General features: G+C 49.0%; 1 pseudogene; it reads right to left on the bottom strand.

The window, feature by feature from the left end:
* Positions 1-1,420: 1,420 nt before the first annotated feature.
* Positions 1,421-2,765, bottom strand: LOC147000465 (josephin-1 pseudogene; annotated as a pseudogene).
* Between the last annotated feature and the right edge of the window lie 6,893 nt (positions 2,766-9,658).

Here is a 9,658-nt window from a genome sequence, read left to right as displayed (position 1 = left end):
TGTTTTCAGTGCCATTTGCACAGGCCCAAGCAGATCTGTAGGGGAGAGTCTCCTCTTCCCCAGAAATGGCTTACTATCACCGACAGTGCCAATGGACCCAAGGTCCTGCTTGTGACAATCAGCAAGGTCGGCTGTAACTTCTGGCTGGTAGTGATTGGAATGTCATTGTGCAGGGGCAGAGTTCCCCATGGTGCCAAGCAGATCTGGTGTAGAAAATGGTGCAGATGACCATGGCTGAGCGCAGTGCAGTAGCCACCCGAGGCCTCTGCTATGTGAATAAAAAACAGCCTTGTTGGATTGAAGATACATGTGCAGAAAAAGTGCTGGTGTAAACATGCACTCCAGTCACAGTGGGGAGACAGCCCCCGCTTCACCCCAACAAGCTTGCTCAGGATTAACATGCAAGCCCCAGGTAGCTCTGCTGCCAAGGGAGAAGAAGCAGACCAGTGGGGCAGCTCTCAGACCTGCAGAGACCATGGATCGGTAAGGGCTGGCCAGGTCACCTGCCTTGAAGGCCACCACAAACACATTGGTATAGGGGTATGGTACTTATTCCCCTCATTTTCCAAAATTACAAGAGAAAAAAATGGTCTAGAACTAGTTGAGGTGGGGCGAGCCAACCCTGTTTGTCAAAGAAACTACACAGACGCCAAACCCAGAGGCTCTAGCTTGATGCATACAGCCAACCTGAGATTGCTGCCACAGCTCTGGAGCTCAGGATGTGCCTACCAGTCTCAAACCCTGAAGCTTACCTTCTTGGCAGTTCCTCGCCCAACTCTGTCCCAAACTGTGGAATTTTAGGTCAGTGTAGATGTTTGACTTTGCTAAAATGGGCCAACTATGAGTACTCTCCCTGTTCATTGTCTTTTGTCCCAGAGCCTCCCCAGTCAATGTAGTGAAATGTTAGGGACACGATTAGAGTGAAGAGCCACCAGTGACTACCCTACTGTGGCTTTACCCACGTGGTATTAGGCATATCTTTCACCATTGTCTTGCTAGAATGATGTGCAATTCACCTACTTTGGAATAGCAGAGCCTCTTATTATAAAACCCCAAGGCTGGCTGGGGTTTAAAGGGACCAAGAGGAGGCATAATGGACTGCAGGTGACATGCAGTGTGACTGCTGGAGTCTTGACAGTTTCCTGAGAGACAGTTTCCTGGCTCTGTGTGTACTGTGTCCTCGGACCCCATGGTGCCACAGGAGAGAAAAGGGGCGGCCTTTCTGTGAGCCTGAAGCATCAGTGACACTACCAGCAGAGCCTGTATCAAGACCTCATGGAAAGGGAGAAATAACCCAGCGCCCTCAAAGGACACCCTCCTTGGCTCCCTCTCTGAAATAGCTAAGGGTTCAAAGGCTTGCCCTAAGTGTTCAGAGCTCCTACCTTCTTCCCCCAGGCACAGACTGCTGGGTGGCTCTGTGACAGTCCACACATCTGTCCTATTGCACTGGCAAATCTGAAGGGAAAACCCAATGAGATGTTTGGGGAAGTGGACTGTAGAGGCCACAGCACATCAAAGAGGTCTGGAGGGTTGAGACAAAGAGGGTCAAACAGAACTGTCACACGTCGGCCCTCCAGCTCTGATGGGCTTCCACTTCTTCCGGTATAACCAGTAGGAGTTCACAGTTTTTACCTCGCAAATGGTATTTTAGAAATTTCCTGAGCTCACTCTCGCCTCCAATCCACTCTGGCATCTTGAGTTTGGAGTCAAGGTTGTAGTAGGCCCCTCCCACCTCACGAACACAGATCCAGTGCTGCCTTTTGAGAGGCAACTTGAGTGGACCCCAGCAGAGGCTGGAGGGCAGGTTCATGATGAAGCCCATGACATTAGTAAGAGCAATGACACCCACGTCCCTTCGCTTGTCCCACCAAACAGCTTCATAGCCTTTGGTTTGAAGTGCTGCCATGATGACATTCACATCAAAGTTCCCATTTCCCAGCATGCTCTTCTTGTGGGGCGTCACCATAGTGTTCAGAGACAGCCTCTGGAAAATCTCCTGCAGCGTTTCCCCGCGTAAAGGCGTTGCTGTCCTGGAAGACTTTGTTGAGAGCATGAAGAGCACAGAGCTCCCTGCGCTGCTTCTCATGGTAGATTTGTGGGGGTGCTGCCTGGGGAAGGTCCGAGGATTCAGCTTTGGCCTTGTCTCCTTTTCATGGCACGCAACTCATGTTTTTCGATTTAGGTTCCAGGCAGAGCCGCTAAACACTCCGCTCCTTCCCTCCTGAGGAAAGTCTAGGTTTCTCTGTCTTCAGATTCCTGAGATTCACCTATTTATTCTCTGGTGTCCATGATTTATGCTTTGTCACTGGGAGGAAAGGTTGGAATCAAAAGGGACAAAAAAAAAATCTACCTTTTCTGTCTTCTCGATAGGAAAAAATAACTTTTGGATTAGTTTATTTAGCCAACACTTTCAAAGTGCAGAATTAACAAAGAAAAAAAAACATATAAAACGTAGGATTCCTCCCTTTGGCTGCCGCCTTCCCCTCCCATCCCCTTTGGAAAAAAAGAAACACCACGCGTTCCTGGCCGTGTTTTCCTCTCTGCAGATGCCAACTAGGCCTCAATGCAGGAGGGCAGAACCGAAGGGGTCACATCGCTCCTTTTCTTCCATTTCGTCCGAATCACAACGCCACAGGCTCCGAAGACCGGGTTGGGTGGCGGTGAAAAGGCCCAATGCCAAGAGCTAGGGAGGATCGGAGGGCGTACGATCGCGGGCCGCGCGGGGGCTCCGGGGATAGCGCTCCATGCCCGCCGGCGGACTGGCGGACTCGGCCCAGGACAGGAGCTGCTTCGCCTCCGCGCGGGAGGAGCCGCGGAAAGGGGAACGACAGCCCGGGCGCCGCCGCCGGGAGGTCCCGCCTGGCCCGCGAGGGTGCGGCCGGACGCCTTGCCTCGCCCCGTGCAGCCCTGGCCCACCGGGCTGGCCGTCCCCGCCTCGACCTCCTGCTGTCACGTGAGGCCAGCCCCTGGCTCCTTCCCGCTGCCTGCCGGGCGGGGACTGCTCGTCGCCCGGACGCGGCCACCTGGAGCTTGCGGGCCGCCACCTGGGCCACGCGGACGAGCAGGCGGCGGAGCGGGCAGGCACCTCTTCGAAATTCTTACATGGAGTCTTAGTCTTAAGGATCTAGAGTCATAGAGCAGCCAAATTCCTCTCCTTTTCACCCCTTCCTTTCCCTCCTCACTCTTCTTTCTTCTCCCTATTTCTCCTGCACTCTTTACTCTCCTCCTCTCCTGTCCACCACCCTCCATCCTCCCTTTCTCTCCACCTTCCTTCTTTCAACCCTCCCCTTCAGAGTCATCTTTGTTTACACTTAGTGAAGGCATTGGGTTCATTCCCAACGTTTACTTCTGCCTTTTCTGGGTAGAGAGATATGACAGAGAGACTCTTCCCGTTGATAACACAAAAGGGTGTGAAGTGTTTTCCTACACAGAAAGAAAAAGGATCTGGCTGCAGAGATGGCTCCGCACTGAAGGATGCTTGCTGCCCTTCCCGAGGGCCTGAGCTTGGTTCCCTGCACTCAAGTGAGATGGATCAGAACTACTTGTAACAGCAGCTCCAGCACGGGGATTTGACACCCACTTGTGCACTTTGTGTAAACACACACATACACACACAGACACACAAACACACACAACCCCAGGTATTAGTAGAAACATGATAACTTGTAATTGAAAACAAATGAAGATTAATTGTAATGAAAGACGTCGACAAGGACTTACTGGCTTAGACTTCCCATAACCACTTGCATGCTCACAGTTTCCTGTAACTTAGGTCAGTTGGATCCATGCCTCCTTCTGTCTTCCAAAGTCATAAACACAGAGAGTCACAGATATCCATGCAGCCAAACACCCACAAGTGTAAGGTAAAATGAAAGAGATGAAAATCTACATTCAAAGCCCCCTTTAATCTGTGTCTTGTGGCACAGGTACAGGGTGATCCTAGCACTGAGGAAGCAGTTGCAAAAGGATGTCTGTGAGTTCAGGACCATCCAGGCCTACATATCGAATTCCAGGCCAGCAGGCTGACTCTGCCTAAACCACCTCAGACAAAAATCCCCTTTAATACATTCCAACTCTGAGGGCTGGAGAGGTGACTCAGTGGTTAAGAAGACTGACTGCTCTTCCAGAAGTCCTCTGTTCAATGATAGGAATCACATGGTGGCTAACAACCATCTCTATTGGTACCTGATGCCCTCTTCTGGTATGTCTGAAGACAGCTAAGTGTACTTACATACTTAAAATATATAAAAAATTCTTAAAATGAATAAATTCTAACTCTGCTTCAAAAATACATTCTTCTCAGAGCTTTGAGAATTAAGTGGATGAGAAATATCTGCCTGGATCATAGGGCAAATTCCTTAGGGGACAATGACCTTATGAGTGCCTATTATATATTTCAATGCTGACAGCAATATAAAATCTCAGTGCGTATATTATCAGTACACTGAGGATTCTGTTCTTAATTATTTGTGTGTGTACGTGTGACTATGCTAGAGCTCCTATGTTCTGGAACTCGAGGTACGTGGCACAAAGCCCTGTGCATTTTAGCTGTCTTTGATGTGTACAACTCAGTGACATCACGTTCTTCCACTACCTTGTGCAGTCTTCACTAATACCCATTTCCAAAAGGTTTACTCACTGAAATAGAACCTCTAGCCCACTAGTCATAACCATCTGTCTTAATCAGGGTTTCTATCCCCGGACAAAACATCATGACCAAGAAGCAAGTTGGCGAGGAAAGGATTTATTCAGCTTAAATTTCCATATTGCTGTTCATCACTGGAAAAAGTCAGGACTGGAACTCAAGCAGGACAGTGAGCAGGAGCTGATGCAGAGGTCATGGAGGAATGTTCTTCACCGGCTTTCTCAGCCTGCTCTCTTATAGAACCCAAGACTACCAGCCCAGAGATGGTCCCACCCACAAGGGGCCTTTCCCCCCTTGAACACTAACTGAGAAAATGCCTTACAGTTGGATCTCATGGAGGCCTTTCCTCAACTGAAGCTCCTTTCTATGTGATAACTCCAGCTGTGTCAAGTTGACACAAAACTAGCCAGTACAATTGACACCTTTTCAACTTGACCCACAAACACAACATTGGTAAGCCTCAACCCTTAGTTTCTTATTCATCCCCAAGATCTAAATAGCTTTAAAAGTCCCACAGTCTTTACAAATTCTTAAAATTTCAATCTCTCTTAAAATCCAAAGTCTTTACAATCAATAATCTCATAACTGTTGGTTTCACTAAAGAAAAAACTTCCTTCAATAGGGAAAAACATCAGGACACAGTTCTCCAACCATCCAATGTCTGGCATCCAACTCACAATCTTCTGGGCCCCTGCAAGGGCTTGGGTCACTTCTCCAGCCATGCCCTTTGTAGCACACGCGTCGTCCTCTAGGCTCCAGATGCCTATACTCCACTGCTGCTGCTCTTAGTGGTCATCTCATGGTAGTGGCATCTCCAAAACACTGCATGACACCTTCAGTCCTGGGCTGTCAACTGCGGCCTTCCATGGCCTCTCCCAGTGCTGAACCTCAACTGCTCTGCATGACCCGTTCATGTCTTCAAAACCAGTACCACCTGGGTGACTCTTACACATTACCAAGTCCAGCCACAGCACAAGGTACAAAGTTGGCTATCTCTGGAACACAGCCTCTGTGCTCTCAAAAAAAAAAAAAACACTTCCCAGAAGATGTCAACTCAATGATGCTGGTCTCTTCTTAATCACCACTAATTTCTTAGCTCCAGCTAACCAGCATCAATAGTCCCAGTAATGCAAAGGTTTCACTCTAGTGGTTCTGGTATCTTGTTAATCACAGTTGATTCTTCAGCCCCAGCTAACCAGAACCACAGAACCTTCACAATCAAACTAGCAATGGCTCTGAAAAGAGTCTGTAATCTTCCCTCTGAAATTTCGCAAGCCAGACCTCCATCTTCTGCAATGTTCTCAACATTGTCTTCCAAGCTCCTACACAACATCTCACAGAGTTCTTAACAGCAAATGATCTTCTGGCACAAAGTTCCAAAGTCCTTCCACAGTCCTCCTCAAAACATGGTCAGTCTGTCACAGGAATACCCCACTCTTGGTACCAATTTATCTTAGGGTTTCTATTCCTGGACAAAACATCATGACCAAGAAGCAAGTTGGGGAGGAATGAATTTATTTAGCTTACATTTCCATATTGCTGTTAATTACTGGAAGAAGTCAGAACTAGAACTCAAGCAGGTCAGGGAGCAGGAGCTGATGCAGAGGCCATGGAGGCATGTTCTTCACCGGGTTTCTCAGCCTGCTCTGTTATAGAACCCAAGACTACCAGCCCAGAGATGATCCCACCCACAAGGGACCTTTCCCCTTGATCACTAACTCAGAAAATGCCTTACAGTTAGATCTCAATGAGGCATTTCCTGAACTTAAGGTCCTTTCTATGTGAGAACTTCAGCTGTGTCAAGTTGACACAAAACTAGCCAGTACACTGTCCAAGCCCTACCCAAAGGACCTGTGAACCAGGAGGCTGCTTGCTGTCCCCATTGATTTGCCCATGCACTGTATAGATGTGTAGATGAAGCCACGCACTGTTCACACACCTTTTTTCTGGTGTTGGTTTCTTCCACATGACAGGTATTTTTTTAAGGCTCAGACACCTTGTGTAAGAAATTCACTCTTTGCTGTCAAGTATGTTACTCATACTAAGAGGTGCATGTGCCCAACGAGACATAGGGCATGGCCAGGAGCCAAGAGAATGAGGGCTGTGTTACAAGTTTGAGGTTTATGGTACCTGGAGGTTAGCATTGTCTTCACAGCAGCAAAAAGCTTTTCTGTGGAGGTGTGAACCTCAGGGTGGATAAATCCGGTTGTAACTTGTTCATGGTACTGGCATGTTTGGTTCAGGAACTTGGGGAAAGGAAACATAGGTCAGTGGCTGTACACACCACAGGAGGTTCTCTCTTATTAGGTGAAGGACCAACAATACCCCAGATCCCAGGTCACGCCCCTGCACAGCCAGCAGTCACCTCAGGGTTGATGGTGTCCTCATGCAGCGCCTTGACATGAGGAAACTCTGGGCTGACATGACAGTGCAAATGTTATCTAGGTGGCCAGCCGAGTTGTTGAATGTATATGGCACCTCTTGCCTTGGGCTGCTACCTGGGCAGAGAGGGACTCATGTCTTAGTTAAGGAAGTAGGTCTTGTAGGAGGCAAAACTGTGGAGTGTCTTTAGGAAGAATAAAGTTCAGAGGCAGAGTCTGGATGAGGGAAGGGCAGCTTTGCCCTCTGGAGCCTGGGCAGGGCAGAAAGGTTCCCTTGCCTCTCCAGGGCTTCTGTGCTAACATAGGTACTGTTTGTCCTGATCAGGACTTACCTTCATTAGTAAGTGCCCTAGTGGGCTCATTATTAGAGAGGGTTTCAGAACAGGATTGCTGGATACACACGGGATTGGGCAATTTATCTCTAGGTAGGGTGGGCATGTGTGAGGGAATCAACTCTCAGCTTGACCACCAGCCTTGGCTGCCTCCAGCTTACACTGCAGGGTAGTGACCATGGTGAGCTGACATCACCTTGTTTATTGACCCCAGCCTTAGTTTCAGATGGTTCATCCTCTTTTCTGCTCCTGTTCCCCTGAGAGAGACAGGTGTCTGGTTAGAAAGGTGGTGTCATTGTCTGGGGGTACAGAGGGTCATCGTTTGGCACAACTTCCACTTCACACCTTATTCTCTGCCTGTGGTCTGTGCAAACCCCAACTGCAGGCTTCATCCTGGCTCTGAGGTCAAGAAGGATATAATGCTGGGGACGTAGAGGAATGGTTGGCCCTGGCTGGGCCTGTCTTTGTGGGTGCTCCTTGGGGGTGGAGTTTCACGGGGGGGGGGGTTCTCCTCTCTCTGTATACTCTTTGAGTCTCTCCTCTTCGAAATTCTTTTTTTTTTCAACTTTTTGTTTTTAATATTTGGTTAAACAAAATACATCTTTGTAAACAAACCCAGCACAAGGCCAACAGAAAAGGGAATAAAGCAAGAAAAACAAAGCCTAGGGCTGCCCCTTGCTGGGAGTCAGGGTCAAGCTGCCCCTTCCTTCACAGGAGTGGGGCTTTACCCTGGGGCATTAACATGGGTCCCTGTTCCTAAGCACCAGAATTGGATATGAACAGAACCAGCCCTGATATGCTTAAGCGTCTTTGTACATCCCACTAGCTCATGGATTCCACATGTGTGTGGCTTGTTTTCAGTGCCATTTGCACAGGCCCAAGCAGATCTGTAGGGGAGAGTCTCCTCTTCCCCAGAAATGGCTTACTATCACCGACAGTGCCAATGGACCCAAGGTCCTGCTTGTGACAATCAGCAAGGTCGGCTGTAACTTCTGGCTGGTAGTGATTGGAATGTCATTGTGCAGGGGCAGAGTTCCCCATGGTGCCAAGCAGATCTGGTGTAGAAAATGGTGCAGATGACCATGGCTGAGCGCAGTGCAGTAGCCACCCGAGGCCTCTGCTATGTGAATAAAAAACAGCCTTGTTGGATTGAAGATACATGTGCAGAAAAAGTGCTGGTGTAAACATGCACTCCAGTCACAGTGGGGAGACAGCCCCCGCTTCACCCCAACAAGCTTGCTCAGGATTAACATGCAAGCCCCAGGTAGCTCTGCTGCCAAGGGAGAAGAAGCAGACCAGTGGGGCAGCTCTCAGACCTGCAGAGACCATGGATCGGTAAGGGCTGGCCAGGTCACCTGCTTTGAAGGCCACCACAAACACATTGGTATAGGGGTATGGTACTTATTCCCCTCATTTTCCAAAATTACAAGAGAAAAAAATGGTCTAGAACTAGTTGAGGTGGGGCGAGCCAACCCTGTTTGTCAAAGAAACTACACAGACGCCAAACCCAGAGGCTCTAGCTTGATGCATACAGCCAACCTGAGATTGCTGCCACAGCTCTGGAGCTCAGGACGTGCCTACCAGTCTCAAACCCTGAAGCTTACCTTCTTGGCAGTTCCTCGCCCAACTCTGTCCCAAACTGTGAAATTTTATGTCAGTGTAGATGTTTGACTTTGCTAAAATGGGCCAACTATGAGTACTCTCCCTGTTCATTGTCTTTTGTCCCAGAGCCTCCCCAGTCAATGTAGTGAAATGTTAGGGACACGATTAGAGTGAAGAGCCACCAGTGACTACCCTACTGTGGCTTTACCCACGTGGTATTAGGCATATCTTTCACCATTGTCTTGCTAGAATGATGTGCAATTCACCTACTTTGGAATAGCAGAGCCTCTTATTATAAAACCCCAAGGCTGGCTGGGGTTTAAAGGGACCAAGAGGAGGCATAATGGACTGCAGGTGACATGCAGTGTGACTGCTGGAGTCTTGACAGTTTCCTGAGAGACAGTTTCCTGGCTCTGTGTGTACTGTGTCCTCGGACCCCATGGTGCCACAGGAGAGAAAAGGGGCGGCCTTTCTGTGAGCCTGAAGCATCAGTGACACTACCAGCAGAGCCTGTATCAAGACCTCATGGAAAGGGAGAAATAACCCAGCGCCCTCAAAGGACACCCTCCTTGGCTCCCTCTCTGAAATAGCTAAGGGTTCAAAGGCTTGCCCTAAGTGTTCAGAGCTCCTACCTTCTTCCCCCAGGCACAGACTGCTGGGTGGCTCTGTGACAGTCCACACATCTGTCCTATTGCACT

This window comes from Mus caroli, unplaced genomic scaffold, assembly GCF_978045245.1.
Source record: "Mus caroli unplaced genomic scaffold, Mus_caroli_1 scaffold_18, whole genome shotgun sequence".
NCBI lineage: Eukaryota > Metazoa > Chordata > Mammalia > Rodentia > Muridae > Mus > Mus caroli.
The sequence above is the reverse complement of the archived record's forward strand: the minus strand, read 5'-3'. Positions and strand labels throughout refer to the sequence as shown.